Here is a 19,180-nt window from a genome sequence, read left to right as displayed (position 1 = left end):
CCATAGGATGACAATGGCGCATGAGTGGTTTGATGAAAATGTAAACCATATGCCAGGGCCATCCATCTCAGTCACCAGATCTCAACCCAATTGAACACTTATGGTCGATTCTGGATCGGTGCCTGAGACCGTTTTCCACCACCATCAACAAAACACCAAATTATGGGAAAATGGTGTCACATACCTTCAATACAGTTCCAGACACTTGTAGAATCTACGCCAAGGTGCATTGAAGCAGTTCTGACTCATGCCGTATTAAGATGTTGTTGGTGTTTCCTGTATTTTGGCAGTTACTTGTTTATAGCTGTGGCTATAAATAAAATACATTTTTATTGGTCACATACACATGGTTAGCAGATGTTAATGCGAGTGTAGCAAAATGCTTGTGCTTCTAGTTCCGACCATGCAGTAATATCTAACAAGTAATCCAACAATTTCACAACAACTACTTTATACACACAAGTGTAAAGGAATGAATAAGAACATGTACATATAAATATATGGATGAGCGATGGCCGAACGGCATTGGCAATAGATGGTATAGAGTACAGTATGAAATGAGTAATGTATGGTATGTAAACGTTATATAGTGGCATTGTTTAAAGTGACTAGTGATACATTTATTACATCCAATTTTTTATTGTTAAAGTGGCTAGAGATTTGAGTCAGTATGTTGGCAGCAGTCACTCAATGTTAGTGATGGCTATTTAACAGTCTGATGGCCTTGAGATAAACAGCTTCTTTCAGGCTCTGTCCCAGCTTTGATGCACCTGTACTGAACTCGCCTTCTGGATGATAGCGGGGTGAACAGGCAGTGGCTCGGGTGGTTGTTGTCCTTGATGATCTTTATGGCCTTCCTGTGACATCGGGTGCTGTAGGTGTCCTGGAGGGCAGGTAGTTTGCCCCCGGTGATGAGTTGTGTAGCATAGAAGGTATTGCAGAAATGGAAAATTTGTATTTATTGAACCTTTATTTAACTAGGAAAATCAGTTAAGAACAAATTCTTATTTACAATGACGGCCTACCCCGGCAAACCCCAGGCGACGCTGGGCCAATTGGGCGCCGCCCTATGGGACTACCAATCATTGCCGGATGTGATGCAGCCTGGATTGTTGATGCTATGAAGAGTATAATAATGTCATGTATACAGCATGTGTAATAATGCTACTGCTTGTTTAATAGCAGTGGTGTTGTGGAGGGTAAACACAAATTCATTATTTTGCGTAAGGGTTTAGCGGAAACAAAATGGGAGCTTTACTTTATTTACCGCGAACGGTGATCAGAGTTGACTAAAAAACATTTTTATCACTACATCACTGTAATAGTGAGTATGGATCACATTCCTACACTGCAATGTCCTCCTCCTCACCCATGATCAAAAAGCCATTCTAAAAGCAATTTGTCATGGACTCCCCAGGAAGGGCAAATCTTCACAGCTCGTCTTGCTTGTTACATTTTCCAGCTTAGTCCCTTCCCGAAGAAAGACGACGGCCGGGCATGGACATCACGGTCTCGTTTGACAAAAGCAAGAGGAGGACACACGATCCCCAACAAAGTGGTCAGACTGGCTTATGATGTACAAGTCCATCTGGGCCAAGTCTGGCTTGAAGCTCACCACCTTCACCTGGGCTTGGACAGAAACAATGATGCTTTGTATACTGCTATATTCAGTGTATGTTAACCAACAGCGCAACACCTGTGAAAAATGGATGTACTGGGTATTTGTATTTATTTTTACTGTGAAGGGAGTCGTACACAGCCTTCATTTCCCAGAACAAGAATAGACTGACAGGTTTCAGAAGGCATTTGTTTCTGGTAATTTTGAGCCTATAAATGCTGACGCTCCAGATACTGAACTAGTCTAAAGGCCAGTTTTATTGCTTCTTTAAATCAGAACAGTTTTCAGCTGTGCTAACATAATTGCAAAAGGGTTTTTCTAATGATCTATTATCCTTTTCAAATTATAAACTTGGATTAGCTAATACAACGTGCCATTGGAACACAGGAGTGATGGTTGCTGATAATGGGCCTCTGTACGCCTATGTAGATATTACATTTTTTGTAATCTGATGTTTCCAGCTACAATAGTCATTTACAACATTAATGTCTAAAGGAAATTTCCCCAAACTTTTGAACGGTAGTGTATGTAATTTGTGAACTAAATATGAGAGAAATGTTTTTTTGTGCTTATGGAACATATCTGGTTTCTTTTATTTCAGCTCATGAAACAGGGGACCAACACTTTCCATGTTGCAATTATATTTTTGTTTAGTGTAGATGGTATGTGAGAGATGTGTGGGTAAATACAGTTATAGTAACAGTCCACCAGGGGGCAGTGTTTAACTGTGCCATGGCATTCTTTTCATAGGCATGAACACCACCAAATCAATGAATTAGTTACAAGAAAGGAATTTAAATTTGATATAAAAAGACAGACTGTCTGAATGCTAGGTCATGGAACAATCTCTCTGACCAGTTTCAAAGTGTATTTTTTTGGTAACTAGGCTCAATACCTAAACAACAGTCCTCAGTAATCATCTCTGACTCTACACCTCAATCACAACACTCACCTTCATGGGGCAGGACTTCTTGTCTTACACTCCTCTGGGCAGCTGACTAAGTAGGCTGCCCTTAGGCCAGTTGCTTCATCAAGTCCTCTAGGCTTACCACGCAGTGGGAGTGGGTCAGGGCCTCTAGCTGGAAGAACTAACTGTAGGGGACATGTACCTGTTAAAATGGGGACACAGCTGTGAGCGTGAGATTGAATCCTTCCTGCGTCTCATTTCTCCCAAAGTGTGCACTTGTTCACATCACTTCATGGATTTAAAAGGACCGGACTGGTGAGATCAACACCAGGAAACGTGATTTCGAAAAGGTACATTTGATTCTGGAGGAGCGTGGTGGCGGCACACTGCCATTGTGCAACTCAGCATTTTTGCGAATGTCAAAGACCCCAGAAAGTAGTCGGCTTGGTTTCCAAATCGACCTGAGGAACCAAATTGGCATTAGCAATTCATTATTTGAATTGGCTAGGCTATAGTTACACCAACTTCAACTATGAAGTTACCTGGTTTAATCACAATTTATATTTGTAAAATAAAAAGCTAGATAGCAATAAATACACTAATCTGCATGAATGAATCAAAGTTAAATAAACTTGACGGTGTAGGCCGTCACTGTAAATGAGAATGTGTTCTTAACTGACGTGCCTAGTTAAATAAACTTGACGGTGTAGGCCGTCACTGTAAATGAGAATGTGTTCTTAACTGACGTGCCTAGTTAAATAAACTTGACGGTGTAGGCCGTCACTGTAAATGAGAATGTGTTCTTAACTGACGTGCCTAGTTAAATAAACTTGACGGTGTAGGCCGTCACTGTAAATGAGAATGTGTTCTTAACTGACGTGCCTAGTTAAATAAACTTGACGGTGTAGGCCGTCACTGTAAATGAGAATGTGTTCTTAACTGACGTGCCTAGTTAAATAAACTTGACGGTGTAGGCCGTCACTGTAAATGAGAATGTGTTCTTAACTGACGTGCCTAGTTAAATAAACTTGACGGTGTAGGCCGTCACTGTAAATGAGAATGTGTTCTTAACTGACGTGCCTAGTTAAATAAACTTGACGGTGTAGGCCGTCACTGTAAATGAGAATGTGTTCTTAACTGACGTGCCTAGTTAAATAAACTTGACGGTGTAGGCCGTCACTGTAAATGAGAATGTGTTCTTAACTGACGTGCCTAGTTAAATAAACTTGACGGTGTAGGCCGTCACTGTAAATGAGAATGTGTTCTTAACTGACGTGCCTAGTTAAATAAACTTGACGGTGTAGGCCGTCACTGTAAATGAGAATGTGTTCTTAACTGACGTGCCTAGTTAAATAAACTTGACGGTGTAGGCCGTCACTGTAAATGAGAATGTGTTCTTAACTGACGTGCCTAGTTAAATAAACTTGACGGTGTAGGCCGTCACTGTAAATGAGAATGTGTTCTTAACTGACGTGCCTAGTTAAATAAACTTGACGGTGTAGGCCGTCACTGTAAATGAGAATGTGTTCTTAACTGACGTGCCTAGTTAAATAAACTTGACGGTGTAGGCCGTCACTGTAAATGAGAATGTGTTCTTAACTGACGTGCCTAGTTAAATAAACTTGACGGTGTAGGCCGTCACTGTAAATGAGAATGTGTTCTTAACTGACGTGCCTAGTTAAATAAACTTGACGGTGTAGGCCGTCACTGTAAATGAGAATGTGTTCTTAACTGACGTGCCTAGTTAAATAAACTTGACGGTGTAGGCCGTCACTGTAAATGAGAATGTGTTCTTAACTGACGTGCCTAGTTAAATAAACTTGACGGTGTAGGCCGTCACTGTAAATGAGAATGTGTTCTTAACTGACGTGCCTAGTTAAATAAACTTGACGGTGTAGGCCGTCACTGTAAATGAGAATGTGTTCTTAACTGACGTGCCTAGTTAAATAAACTTGACGGTGTAGGCCGTCACTGTAAATGAGAATGTGTTCTTAACTGACGTGCCTAGTTAAATAAACTTGACGGTGTAGGCCGTCACTGTAAATGAGAATGTGTTCTTAACTGACGTGCCTAGTTAAATAAACTTGACGGTGTAGGCCGTCACTGTAAATGAGAATGTGTTCTTAACTGACGTGCCTAGTTAAATAAACTTGACGGTGTAGGCCGTCACTGTAAATGAGAATGTGTTCTTAACTGACGTGCCTAGTTAAATAAACTTGACGGTGTAGGCCGTCACTGTAAATGAGAATGTGTTCTTAACTGACGTGCTTAGTTAAATAAACTTGACGGTGTAGGCCGTCACTGTAAATGAGAATGTGTTCTTAACTGACGTGCCTAGTTAAATAAACTTGACGGTGTAGGCCGTCACTGTAAATGAGAATGTGTTCTTAACTGACGTGCCTAGTTAAATAAACTTGACGGTGTAGGCCGTCACTGTAAATGAGAATGTGTTCTTAACTGACGTGCCTAGTTAAATAAACTTGACGGTGTAGGCCGTCACTGTAAATGAGAATGTGTTCTTAACTGACGTGCCTAGTTAAATAAACTTGACGGTGTAGGCCGTCACTGTAAATGAGAATGTGTTCTTAACTGACGTGCCTAGTTAAATAAACTTGACGGTGTAGGCCGTCACTGTAAATGAGAATGTGTTCTTAACTGACGTGCCTAGTTAAATAAACTTGACGGTGTAGGCCGTCACTGTAAATGAGAATGTGTTCTTAACTGACGTGCCTAGTTAAATAAACTTGACGGTGTAGGCCGTCACTGTAAATGAGAATGTGTTCTTAACTGACGTGCCTAGTTAAATAAACTTGACGGTGTAGGCCGTCACTGTAAATGAGAATGTGTTCTTAACTGACGTGCCTAGTTAAATAAACTTGACGGTGTAGGCCGTCACTGTAAATGAGAATGTGTTCTTAACTGACGTGCCTAGTTAAATAAACTTGACGGTGTAGGCCGTCACTGTAAATGAGAATGTGTTCTTAACTGACGTGCCTAGTTAAATAAATACAACCATAGCCTACACATCACCAGACCATTATTCAAAAGACACCGGAGTAGCAAACGTTAATGTTTACAAGGACAGTTAAAACAGTTATTACCCATGCAAGGACAATATCGAATGTTGTCGTCACACGTTAACTCTGTAGCAAACGTTAGACTAATTTGTAGCAATATTGCTGTAAGGAAATAACAGACCACAAAAAAAGTTGCAAGTGATTCAGTTTCGCCGCCATTGTGCTTCATTCTCACATCCCAGAATGCATTGGATACTAAAAAAAGTTTAACCCCCGAGGTGCTGATCTCCTTGTTCAGCTGCATCACTAAAACTTAAATTCATGTGGAATTGGAAATTCATATGATCTTCGATGGTATTTGGAATCTTTAGACACATGTGTGAAAGAGGGGGGGGCTACTTTGGTAAAAACGTTTGATGAGATTATCACAGGATTTGTATGTGTAAGGTAAAACCAACCCATACCCATAGACTAGTGACACTTTGTTTGGGTGTGGCCTCAAACCACATTACATAAACTCTTAGAAAAAAACGGTTCCAAAAGGATTCTTCAGCTGTCCCAATAGAAGAACCCTTTTCCTGTTCCACGTAGAATTTTTTGGGTTCCATGTAGAATCCTTTGTGGAAAGGGTTCTGCATGAACCCAAAAAGGGTTCTTCAAAGGGTTCTCCGACGGGGACAGCTGAATAACCCTTTCAGGTTCTAGATAGCACTTTTTCTAAGAGTGTAGTGCTGTGTGTGTGTTTAAGAGAGAAAGAGTCTGCCTGAATATTTGTGCATTGTATGGGGCATTAAAAACCCTCCCTGTCAACACTGCTGTCAATGAAGACATATGGTCTAATTGGGTGATAATCTAATCTTGTTTTATAATTATTGTAATTTAGAAGACAGCAGAAGTTAATGAGGTGTCTTTAGCTTTAAATGTTATACTGAACAAAAATATAAACGCAACATGCAACAATTTCCACTATTTCGCTGAGTTACAGTTCATAAAAGAAGATCAGTCAATTGAAATGAATAAAATCGGCCCTAATCTATTGATTTCATGTGATTGGGTAGGGGTGCAGCCATGGGTGGGCCTGAGAGGGCATAGGCCCACCCACAACCAATCAGAATGAGTTTTTCCCCACAAAAGGGCTTTATTACAGACTGAAATACTCCTGTTTCATCAGCTGTCCGGGTGGCTGGTCTCAGATGATCCCGCAGGTGAAGAAGCCGGATGTGGAGGCCCTGGGCTGGTGTGGTTACCTGTGATCTGTGGTTGTGAGGCCGGCTGGATGTACTGGCAGATTCTCTAAAACGATGTTGGACACTGCTTATGGTAGAAAAATGAACATTCAATGCTCTGGCAACAGCTCTGGTAGACATTCCTGCAGTCAGAATGCCAATTGCATGCTCCCTCAAAACTTGAGACATCTGTGACATTGTGTTGTGTGACACAACTGCTCATTTTAGAGTGGCATTTTATTGTTCCCAGCACAAGGTGCACCTGTGTACTGATCATGATGTTTAATCAGCTTCTTGATATGCCACACCTGTCAGGTGGATGGATTATCTTGGCAAAGGAGAAATGCTCACTAACAGGTACTGTATGTAAACTAATTTCTGCACAAAATTTGAGAGAAATGCGCTTTTTGTGCATAATGGAACATTTCTGAGATCTTTTTTTTTTCAGCTCATGAAACATGGGACCGAGACTTTACATGTTGCGTTTACATTTTTGTTCAGTATAATAGACAGACTAACCGTGAGCAGTTGATATGTTCAGTGGTGAAATCTCCCAACCCCCTTCTTCCGCAACCATGTGCAGATATGCCTACTCATGCAGACCAGATACACACACACAGATATGCGTACTCATGCAGACCAGATATACACACACACACAGATATGCGTACTCATGCAGACCAGATACACACACACAGATATGCGTACTCATGCAGACCAGATACACACACACAGATATGAGTACTCATGCAGACCAGATACACACACACAGATATGCATACTCATGCAGACCAGATACACACACACACACACACACACACACAGAGATATGCGTACTCATGCAGACCAGATACACACACACAGATATGCGTACTCATGCAGACCAGATACACACACACACAGACATGCGTACTCATGCAGACCAGATACACACACACAGATATGAGTACTCATGCAGACCAGATACACACACACAGATATGCATACTCATGCAGACCAGATACACACACACAGATATGCGTACTCATGCTGACCAGATACACACACACAGATATGCGTACTCATGCAGACCAGATACACACACACACAGACATGCGTGCTCATGCAGACCAGATACACACACACACAGATATGCGTACTCATGCAGACCAGATACACAGATATGCGTACTCATGCAGACCAGATACACACACACAGATATGTAGGTACAGACTTTCCTCAAAATCCTTCTGCTGTTCTATATGTATGTGAACCTTTCTTACTCTGAATGTAGTTCACTCATTGAGGTCCATGACATGTATGTGACCGTGCAGAATACCAAATGAAATATGTGCTGTAATGAGCTCTGGTCAATTGCTACCAGGTTGTGGAACTTGATGGATTGGCTGTTCGTCCCATTACTTGAGAGGAAACTGCTCAAAGCCCATTCTTTCAGGTTCAAATTCAGTCATCGCAATTCAAGGTATTTTCTCAGTCTCTCTTTCATGTGTTTTCTTCTGTCTCTTCGCGGCCTCTTTCTCTGTCTTTCTCCGCTCCACCCCCATCTCTTGAACACACACTGTTTTTCATTGTTAGAGATGACAGTGATGATAAGAATGCAGAGAGACACAACTCCCCACCCTGAGACCTCCTTCAGATGGATAACTGAAATAGATTAACAGACGACGGGCGGCGTATGATTGTTATTTATATTTATGTCTCTGTCTCTTTTAGCCTCACTATTTCTCTATTTTAGCTTCATAAATGAGAGATTTACAAATGCTAGGTATGGGAACTTTAAGCCACAGGTAAGGTTGCAGAGCACCGATAAGATAACAACATTTCCATAATCTGCAAACCTCTATGTATCTATTTGCATTAAAAAAATACATTTTATGTGGATGTCTTTCCATCTGTTTCTATGCTTACTGTTGTCTTATCTACCCATCCCCCTCTCTCTACCTTGTCTCTATGTAGCCCCCTCTCTCTACCTTGTCTCTATGTAGCCACCTCTCTCTACATTGTCTCTATGTAGCCCCCTCTCTCTACCTTGTCTCTATGTAGTCCCCCTCTCTCTACATTGTCTCTATGTAGCCACCTCTCTCTACCTTGTCTCTATGTAGTCCCCCTCTCTCTACCTTGTCTCTATGTAGCCACCTCTCTCTACATTGTCTCTATGTAGCCACCTCTCTCTACCTTGTCTCTATGTAGCCCCCTCTCTCTACCTTGTCTCTATGTAGTCCCCTCTCTCTACATTGTCTCTATGTAGCCCCCTCTCTCTACCTTGTCTCTATGTAGTCCCCCTCTCTCTACCTTGTCTCTATGTAGTCCACTCTCTCTACATTGTCTCTATGTAGCCCCCTCTCTCTACCTTGTCTCTATGTAGCCACCTCTATCTACCTTGTCTCTATGTAGCCCCCTCTCTCTACATTGTCTCTATGTAGCCACCTCTCTCTACCTTGTCTCTATGTAGTCCCCCTCTCTCTACCTTGTCTCTATGTAGTCCCCTCTCTCTACATTGTCTCTATGTAGCCACCTCTCTCTACCTTGTCTCTATGTAGTCCCCCTCTCTCTACCTTGTATCTATGTAGTCCCCTCTCTCTACATTGTCTCTATGTAGCCACCTCTCTCTACCTTGTCTCTATGAAGCCACCTCTCTCTACCTTGTATCTATGTAGTCCCCCTCTCTCTACCTTGTCTCTATGTAGTCCCCTCTCTCTACCTTGTCTCTATGAAGCCACCTCTCTCTACCTTGTCTCTATGTAGCCCCCTCTCTCTACATTGTCTCTATGTAGTCCCCCTCTCTCTACCTTGTCTCTATGTAGTCCCCCTCTCTCTACCTTGTCTCTATGTAGTCCCCTCTCTCTACATTGTCTCTATGTAGCCCCCTCTCTCTACCTTGTCTCTATGTAGTCCCCCTCTCTCTACCTTGTCTCTATGTAGCCCCCTCTCTCTACCTTGTCTCTATGTAGTCCCCTCTCTCTACATTGTCTCTATGTAGCCACCTCTCTCTACCTTGTCTCTATGTAGTCCCCCTCTCTCTACCTTGTATCTATGTAGTCCCCTCTCTCTACATTGTCTCTATGTAGCCACCTCTCTCTACCTTGTCTCTATGAAGCCACCTCTCTCTACCTTGTATCTATGTAGTCCCCCTCTCTCTACCTTGTCTCTATGTAGTCCCCTCTCTCTACCTTGTCTCTATGAAGCCACCTCTCTCTACCTTGTCTCTATGTAGCCCCCTCTCTCTACATTGTCTCTATGTAGTCCCCCTCTCTCTACCTTGTCTCTATGTAGTCCCCCTCTCTCTACCTTGTCTCTATGTAGTCCCCTCTCTCTACATTGTCTCTATGTAGCCCCCTCTCTCTACCTTGTCTCTATGTAGTCCCCCTCTCTCTACCTTGTCTCTATGTAGTCCCCTCTTTCTACCTTGTCTCTATGTAGCCCCCTCTCTCTACCTTGTCTCTATGTAGTCCCCTCTCTCTACATTGTCTCTATGTAGCCACCTCTCTCTACCTTGTCTCTATGTAGTCCCCCTCTCTCTACCTTGTATCTATGTAGTCCCCCTCTCTCTACCTTGTCTCTATGTAGTCCCCTCTCTCTACCTTGTCTCTATGAAGCCACCTCTCTTTACCTTGTCTCTATGTAGCCACCTCTCTCTACCTTGTCTCTATGAAGCCACCTCTCTCTACCTTGTCTCTATAAAGCCCCTCTCTCTACCTTGTCTCTATGAAGCCACCTCTCTCTACCTTGTCTCTATGAAGCCACCTCTCTCTACCTTGTCTCTATGTAGTCCCCTCTCTCTACCTTGTCTCTATGAAGCCACCTCTCTCTACCTTGTCTTTATGAAGCCACCTCTCTCTACCTTGTCTCTATGAAGCTCCCCTCTCTCTACCTTGTCTCTATGAAGCTCCCGTCTCTCTCCAACAGAGTCTTATGTCCTCCTGCGTATATGGAAGAGGTGGTTGACCTTTGACCTTTCCTCCCGTCGACTAGCAGTGATGTCACACCGTCCTTGCTTTAACACTCCCCAGAGGACCAAAGAGGACAGCATGTAGACTGAATACTTTTTTAAAGCTATACTTGTGCTCAACACACAACACACTACATTGCTAGCATGGAAAGAGACTGAGCGATAAGGAAACCAGGTAGATCAAAGATATTTATCTTATTTCAGTGTTGTACTTTACTGACATCAGGATTGGTTTCCCCTCTTGCGGCATGACAAGGTTATGATGTATTTCTGGTTTGACAGGCAATACTGGGTCCACCCTTCTGCCTTATCAACCTACCGCAGACTGCTGGTGTAGACCGTCTCTTGATGATACCACACCTCATCAAAAGTACTCAGTCACTATTAACCTCTCTCACGATACCTCCCTACCTAGGTCATTACCAAGCCAACTCAACAAATGTAGGGGTATGTTGTCATTGTGAGTAACTATTACTTGTTACCATACTACCACTACGTTATTACATATTTATTCTGCCTTGTAATATAAAGTGTGCACTTCCACATAAAGTAACATTCATTCAATCTAACATCAAAACAAGGTCTCAAACCCTGTTTAACAGTCACTCCTAAAGCAAGGGCTCAGACCCTGTTTAACAGTCACTCCTAAAACAAGGTCTCAAACCCTGTTTAACAGTCACTCCTATAACAAGGTCTCAAACCCTGTTTAACAGTCACTCCTAAAACAAGGGCTCAGACCCTGTTTAACAGTCACTCCTAAAGCAAGGGCGCAAACCCTGTTTAACAGTCACTCGTAAAACAAGGTCTCAAACCCTGTTTAACAGTCACTCCTAAAACAAGGTCTCAAACCCTGTTTAACAGTCACTCCTACAACAAGGTCTCAAACCCTGTTTAACAGTCACTCCTAAAGCAAGGGCTCAAACCCTGTTTAACAGTCACTCCTAAAACAAGGTCTCAAACCCTGTTTAACAGTCACTCCTATAACAAGGTCTCAAACCCTGTTTAACAGTCACTCCTAAAGCAAGGGCTCAAACCCTGTTTAACAGTCACTCCTAAAGCAAGGTCTCAAACCCTGTTTAACAGTCACTCCTAAAACAAGGTCTCAAACCCTGTTTAACAGTCACTCCTAAAGCAAGGTCTCAAACCCTGTTTAACAGTCACTCCTAAAACAAGGTCTCAAACCCTGTTTAACAGTCACTCCTAAAACAAGGGCTCAAACCCTGTTTAACAGTCACTCCTAAAACAAGGTCTCAAACCCTGTTTAACAGTCACTCCTAAAACAAGGTCTCAAACCCTGTTTAACAGTCACTCCTATAACAAGGTCTCAAACCCTGTTTAACAGTCACTCCTAAAACAAGGTCTCAAACCCTGTTTAACAGTCAACTTCTAAAGGGATTTAGTAAGTTATTTCGCCACCTCTCCTGAGTGTAACCAAATATGTTTTGTGAAGAGACCTGCAGCTGAACTGCTATAATTTCATTTGTGTCTCCCTTAGTGGCTTACAAAGTGTATGTGGCTCTATTGTATTGGTTGGTGTTACTCAAAAGGGCTTGTCTGGTTGTGTGTGTGTGTGTGTGTGTGTGTGTGTGTTTGAAGTCTGAATCCATACACAAGTACAGTTGCTAGTGTTCCACTGTTGCTAATTACAGCTTTAGCCTAACTTGTGTGTCTGTTGAATATTGTTAACACTGAATTAAAGTGATTTTGGGGGGGGGGGGGAGTGACGCGTTCCCTATAGAATCACAGCCAAATGAGCCAACATGCTACTGTCCTGTCACTGGAAAACCATTGTCTAAACACAATTCTGGGAACTAGTGTTACGGTCGTGTGTAGAAACGGACCAAGGCGCAGCGGATGTTGTGCTCCACATGATTTATTATAGTGAAACTTAGCACAAAACAATATCCCACAAACACAGGTGGGAAAAACAGCTACTTAAATATGATCCCCAATTAGAGACAACGATTACCAGCTGCCTCTAATTGGGAATCATACAAAATCACCAACATAGAAAATAAACTAGAACACCACATAGAAATAAATAAACTAGATCACTCCCATTCACGTCCTGACCTACTTCACCATAGAGAAACAATGGCTCTCTATGGTCAGGGCGTGACAACCAGATACAGGTGATTGAGGGAGGGTTGGGAGAAAAGGGTGAGGGGAAAGAAATTCATCAAAATCTGTTTATTTTGCTCTCTCTGAAAGTGTAACACAATGTCTTCATTCTTACTGTACATGACGTAGTGTACATTATCTTACTGTACATGACGTAGTGTACATTATCTTACTGTACATGACGTAGTGTACATTATCTTACTGTACATGACGTAGTGTACATTATCTTACTGTACATTATCTTACTGTACATGACGTAGTGTACATTATCTTACTGTACATGACGTAGTGTACATTATCTTACTGTACATGACGTAGTGTACATTATCTTACTGTACATGACGTAGTGTACATTATCTTACTGTACATGACGTAGTGTACATTATCTTACTGTACATGACGTAGTGTACATTACCTTGCTGTACATGACGTAGTGTACATTATCTTACTGTACATGACGTAGTGTACATTATCTTACTGTACATGACCACAACCAGGATTACCGAGCATTAGAATTCTACGAAAACATAGCAATCAAACACATGTGAATATGAGCTGGGGAAATACGTTTCTCACATCCATTGAAGCACAAGCAAGGCTGGGAACACATTTACTCAATATGTGGGATAGAACAACCAGGGCAAATGGCAGATCCTTCTTGCATTGTACATGGACAGAGAGCCAAACACTTTCCCTCTCACTGTATCCTAACATCTCTGGCGCTGGCAGGCGGTGATGGCTCTTTTGGTGGTTATGCTATGCGTCTAAGCTGTTTATCGCCAGCCTCTGGTAACACAAACCACCCGTCTGTTTTAATACCAAACACATAAAAAATTTAATAAAAAGCTATACTAATTTCCCAACAATCGAGTACTCTGGGCCTAAACGAAGGGATGGTTGAGTCTTCCACTGTTGAGGAAATACACTCCAGATGGGAACAAATCGTCCCCTACTAATTGCCATTGTATTCACTGATGCCTGTTTTTCTGGCTTTTTATTCTGAGATGGCAAGGGGGCCTGGGAAGGGAACACCACCAGTTTGGGATGTGGCTGATGTTTAGAAAGAAGCTCAAAGTAGAATGTGAGGAAGAGGTAAATTGGGATAACACTAGAAACCGTTTGGGATTAGACTACTGCATGGCTACTGATCTTTACAGATTGGGATTAGACTACTGCATGGCTACTGATCCTTGCTGACTATGCATGGCTACTGATCTTTACAGTTTGGGATTAGACTACTGCATGGCTACTGATCTTTACAGATTGGGATTAGACTACTGCATGCATACTGATCCTAATAGTTTGGGATTAGACTACTGCATGGCTACTGATCTTTACAGATTGGGATTAGACTACTGCATGGCTACTGATCCTTATAGTTTGGGATTAGACTACTGCATGGCTACTGATCCTTACAGTTTGGGATTAGACTACTGCATGGCTACTGATCCTAATAGTTTGGGATTAGACTACTGTATGGCTACTGATCCTTACAGTTTGAGATTAGACTACTGCATGGCTACTGATCCTTATAGTTTGGGATTAGACTACTGCATGGCTACTGATCCTTACAGTTTGGGAATAGACTACTGCATGCATACTGATCCTTACAGTTTGGGATTAGACTACTGCATGGTTACTGATCCTTACAGTCAGTTTGGGATTAGACTACTGCATGACTACTGATCCTTACAGTTTGGGATTAGACTACTGCATGGCTTCTTATCCATAAACACATCCATATGTTCCCAATGCCCCACAACTCTATTGGGTTTATTTAGGCAGGTCCCTTTCTTGTCTCTTGTCATCATTGCATCTGAAAGCCCAAAATGCTGGCGTCCCAGACCCAACATTTTATCAGAGTTAATTAGGTGTGTGGTATAGGCTGGGCTGAGACTGGGGAGTGCCTGCCCTGCTTTGAAACTCACTCTACTCTTGTTGTTCATGGTGGTTTGTATGAGCAGTTTTGGGATGGAGAGAGTAGGGAGGAAGAGGAGCTAGCTACCAGGGCAGGCACTATGTGGCGTTCCATAGGGTAATTTAAAATCGATCTACAACAGACCACCACTCAACAGCAATCAACCTGAATGTGGCCCAACCACACAGTAAGAAATAACCAGTCACATAATGAAAGCAGACATGTTCTGCTGGGAAATCGTTTCTCTCTTCCTCCTCTCCCCACTCTCTCTCTCTCATGTATTCTTATAGGCTACACTTTCTATTCGGTATTTAGAGTCTTGAACAGGAAAGTAGCACAAACATTTTCACTAAGTAATGTGGGAACCTTTATGTAAAACAGCAGCAGCAGCAGCGGATAAATTAGTTTGATACACAAACAGACTTGTTTCTGTCTACACGCTTAGAAATCAAAGAGTGCTATGTGGCACCACTTGTCCCTGTAGGAAAACCCCTGAAGTCTTTTTGGGTCAGATAGAACCCGAGGTTCCAAATAGAAACTTGTGTAATGTGTGTGTGTGTGATACTCACCCATCACCCACGTCAGTCTCTCAAAATCTTCCTGTCAAAAGTTGTGCTGCGGGGTAGATTTTCTACTGTCCTCTTCTTTAACTACAAGTATCAGAACATATTAACTGTTGGAATCACTTTACTGGGATATTAATATCCTACATTCACACGTTTATGTTACTGTAACATATGTTTAGCATAAAGCGATTTGTCACTATGGAATTTCTTATAATTTATTTGTGAAGTTTAATTGTTTGAATTAGAAGAGTTTTGGAATCTAAAACCTCTCTTGGTGTGATTTGTTTGTTTCTTATATACTATTCCATTACTTTTTAAGGTTTTTAAAAGGCTAAAGGTGTGAATTTCTTCATCCACACTGTAATCTCACTATAAACTCCTTGTAAAATAATAATTAATAGCCTATAGGTGTTTGATTACTAAATAAAATACGAATGGATCATAAAAGGGACCTTTCAAATGAATAAAATATCAATACATTACTGAAATGAAACTATTATAGTTATTATCAAAATTATTATGCCCTTATGATTTGTCAGTTAAATCAATTCAGTGAATGACAGGGAATCATAAATAGTTCCTTTTATGGTACATGCCATGATTCCACGTTCCAAATTCTATCCAACCAGTTTAACCTAGATCCAAATATTTTAAGGGTTAAGAATCCCAATATTTAATGGGAAACATGAACATCAGAGATATACATCATATTAGTACTGCAACGACTTTAATCACACAGAGTACAAAGAAATAGATTCCCTACCACAGTACTTCTTTCTTAATCTTACCTTTAAAACAAAAATACTCAGCTCATTTGAAAACATTTTTTTTTTCTAACAGGTAACTTTGTACAAGACATACAAGGAACAAATTACTGTAAAACGTAATTTCTATAAAGCCATTAGAAGGTATGAAGATCGTGTTGCACAATTCACATTCTACTTGTTGAAAGATGATTTAGAATAGGCTATTAGTTGGTTTGAGTTGGAAATAAGTATGGGCTATTTGTTACAAAAATATGTTTCTATCGATACTTTCAAAACTTAATGCAAATACATGTATATTTGCATAAATGATGAATTCGTTTAGGCTACAGTAGACTATTCATGATGCTGTGTATTTATCCAGATCTGCCACTAGTGTGGTTCATGACTACAAACTATACATTTTAGTTTTCCAAAAGCTCATAAATACGCAAAAGTTAGTTAAAAGTGATTTAAAGTCGTTTGACATAGTTCTTCCGAACATTTCTTCCAATTACAACACATATCAACACCACCCTTTCAACATAAACCTATTTTGTCCCAACAAACCCCCGACTATTTGGTGTCCAACTATCAGATGTTTTTATCAGTCCAAATTATGAATCGTTGTCTTGATACTTTTTAATTTGCCTTTGGACAAGACATTGCAATTTATTATCTTGTTATCCATATTAGTGAACACTGTTGGAACAGGTAGGCTAATATGGTTAGGAGGTATTTCCTTGGCTACCAACAAAAATGTGTTTTCCTCCACTCCATTGAACCAAAGGCTTATTGAAGACTTGCTCCCCCACCCCCTACTCTCTCTCTCTTATACACAAACACATCCATCCGCGGTTTGGAAGCGTATGGGGAGGGGGTTGGGGTGATGAGGAAACGGGTTGATATGCCCTGGAAGTAATTCTTTCGCCCCAAAACACAAGGTGAAATGGGACCACCAGAGCATCGCACGTGGGACCCGCACTACACATTCCAGAGCTGATGGCATTTGAGTGAAGAGCTGAACTTCTCGCACTTCTGTGTGTGTGACCTTCTGTGTGTGGTGTTATTTTTGTAGCAGTGAATTTAAGTCCCCTAAAATATGAAAAGTTGCTGGAGAATAATACATGTTTCATGTTCATTATGTTAAAAAAAATATACATCATAATTTAGCTACTCAATTTAGTATAATGTCTGATGGTGTGCATGCACAGTTAATTAATGAGTTACTTATGAAATTACATGAGACGAGATTTCATACCCTTAAACATTTTAATAAGCTTTTTTTTTTATTTTTACAATTTTAAAACATCTATAGGCCACTTCAAATTATATTTCGAAGAGTTACTTAATGAAATTACATGAATTATGAATAATTCCACAAACTTTAAACTCTATATATATTTCTAAATGATTCGTTCAGTATTATAAAACATAAAAATAAACGAATAAACAGACCAATATGAATAAAGCAATGAGTTGCAAAGCACAGAAGTAGGCTATTAGTTAGTCAAACATAGGCTACCTCCAGGCCTATACACTTTCCTCTGGATATAATCCATGTGTAATGGTTGATTAAGCAATATTGTCCAAATATTTGAGATAGGTGTTTTGACATAAAACACGTCTTTATTCAATACATATGCCTCACTTATCATATTCACCACAAACAATGCCAAATCAATAGGCTATAATAAAATTGACATCGAAAATAACATTAATATTCTTCAAACATATAGGCCTAGTGATCAGAATAATATATAGACTATAATTATTATACATGTGAAATTGTAATATAAATGCTTATTTATCTTGCTTTGTTTACCAATTTATTTATTATCATATTAAGTCTGTCTAAAGTTTAAATATCTCTGTTAGTTATGTAGGGTAGACTGCAGTTGAATCAATTATATATTGCCAACAGTTATTGGGGAAAAACCAGTCAATCTAGCGACAAAAAGAGTAATCTGCATGTCCCTAGTAAAAAAAGTTTGCGAAAGTGGCCTGACGTCACACTCCCACAATGCTCGCGCCCCTTAACTCTGCTGCAGCCTCAGAGCGAGACAGACAAACTCAGGCCCAGAATATAGAAAAATTATTGAAAAATTTTGAAAAAAATAATAAAACAACAGATCGAGGGGAGAAAGACCGTGAAAGGTGGCGTGGGGTCTCCCACCGTAGGTTTGCGAAAAGTCGGTGATGGAATGTTACCGGGGTTCCATGAGAAATTGACTAATGCGGCGCTGGAAACTTTTTGGTGGGTAACTGCTCGATTTTTTGTAAGATCTCATAATGTGGCTGCACGTTCTGATGTGTGCATGTTTTGTTTAATAAGATTTCAGATTATTAAAGCAACTTTCTTCAATGATAATCGATAGATTGACGTTCACGACATTTTAATTAACACGGATCTGTTGTAGATGTTCTGCAATCGGACATGTTTTAATTTAGCTTATTTTGTGGAAGTATGTAAGCGTCGGGGTATTTAATTTTTAATTACCCGATCGTCTCTTCGCTCGAAGCTGTGTCGATAAATGTGTTACAAATGTAAATCATTGAAGTTGTAAACATTATGCATTGTGTCAATGATGGCTTTGGGAATGATGATTGATGTTCGGTGCAAGTTTTCTGCGTATGGCAGAATTTTAAACAATTTCCGAATATTTATGGTGGTGAGCATGCTACTGCAGAAGAGCGAGTGAGATAGAAGATCCCTGTCCCTGTTGTATTTGAAAGAGTAAACAACTCTGAAAAAAAGTACCTACACATGTCACTTTCGATGTATCCTTATTCGTGGAAGTTGTTGCTTGATTTCTAGGCGCTCAAAAGGCGTCACATTATAGAAGTGAAGAACTATTTCAGTGTTTTCCTTCGACTGTACGTCCATGCTGTAATGGCTTGTGTCATTTGTTTTTGTCGCTGATCGGATGTTTCTGGCGGATTGAGGGGCTATGTGACTTTTGTGTCTCTTGCCTTGTATGTTCCTTGTAAGGGCTACATAATATCCCTTTGGAAGGGGGCAGGGTTATGTTATGGATGTGGGGGCTCAGCTCATTTAATTTCATATGCACACTAATACATTTGATTGTTTTTGCTGTTTTGTTGTTCTGTTGTT

General features: G+C 40.7%; 1 protein-coding gene across 1 annotated transcript in view; it reads left to right on the top strand.

Annotated features, from left to right (window-relative positions):
* Window positions 1-18,115: 18,115 nt before the first annotated feature.
* Window positions 18,116-19,180, top strand: part of LOC139368968 (zinc finger protein PLAGL2-like) — a 45,818-nt gene continuing 44,753 nt past the window's right edge. Inside the window, exon 1 of the mRNA XM_071108499.1 lies at window positions 18,116-18,322. The gene's annotated coding sequence lies outside the window, so the exon portion shown is untranslated. The remainder of the gene's footprint in view (window positions 18,323-19,180) is intronic.

The sequence above is a fragment of the Oncorhynchus clarkii genome, chromosome 16 (genome assembly GCF_045791955.1).
Source record: "Oncorhynchus clarkii lewisi isolate Uvic-CL-2024 chromosome 16, UVic_Ocla_1.0, whole genome shotgun sequence".
Lineage (NCBI taxonomy): Eukaryota > Metazoa > Chordata > Actinopteri > Salmoniformes > Salmonidae > Oncorhynchus > Oncorhynchus clarkii.
Note: the sequence above shows the minus strand (reverse complement) of the source record. Positions and strands in the feature narration are given on the sequence as shown.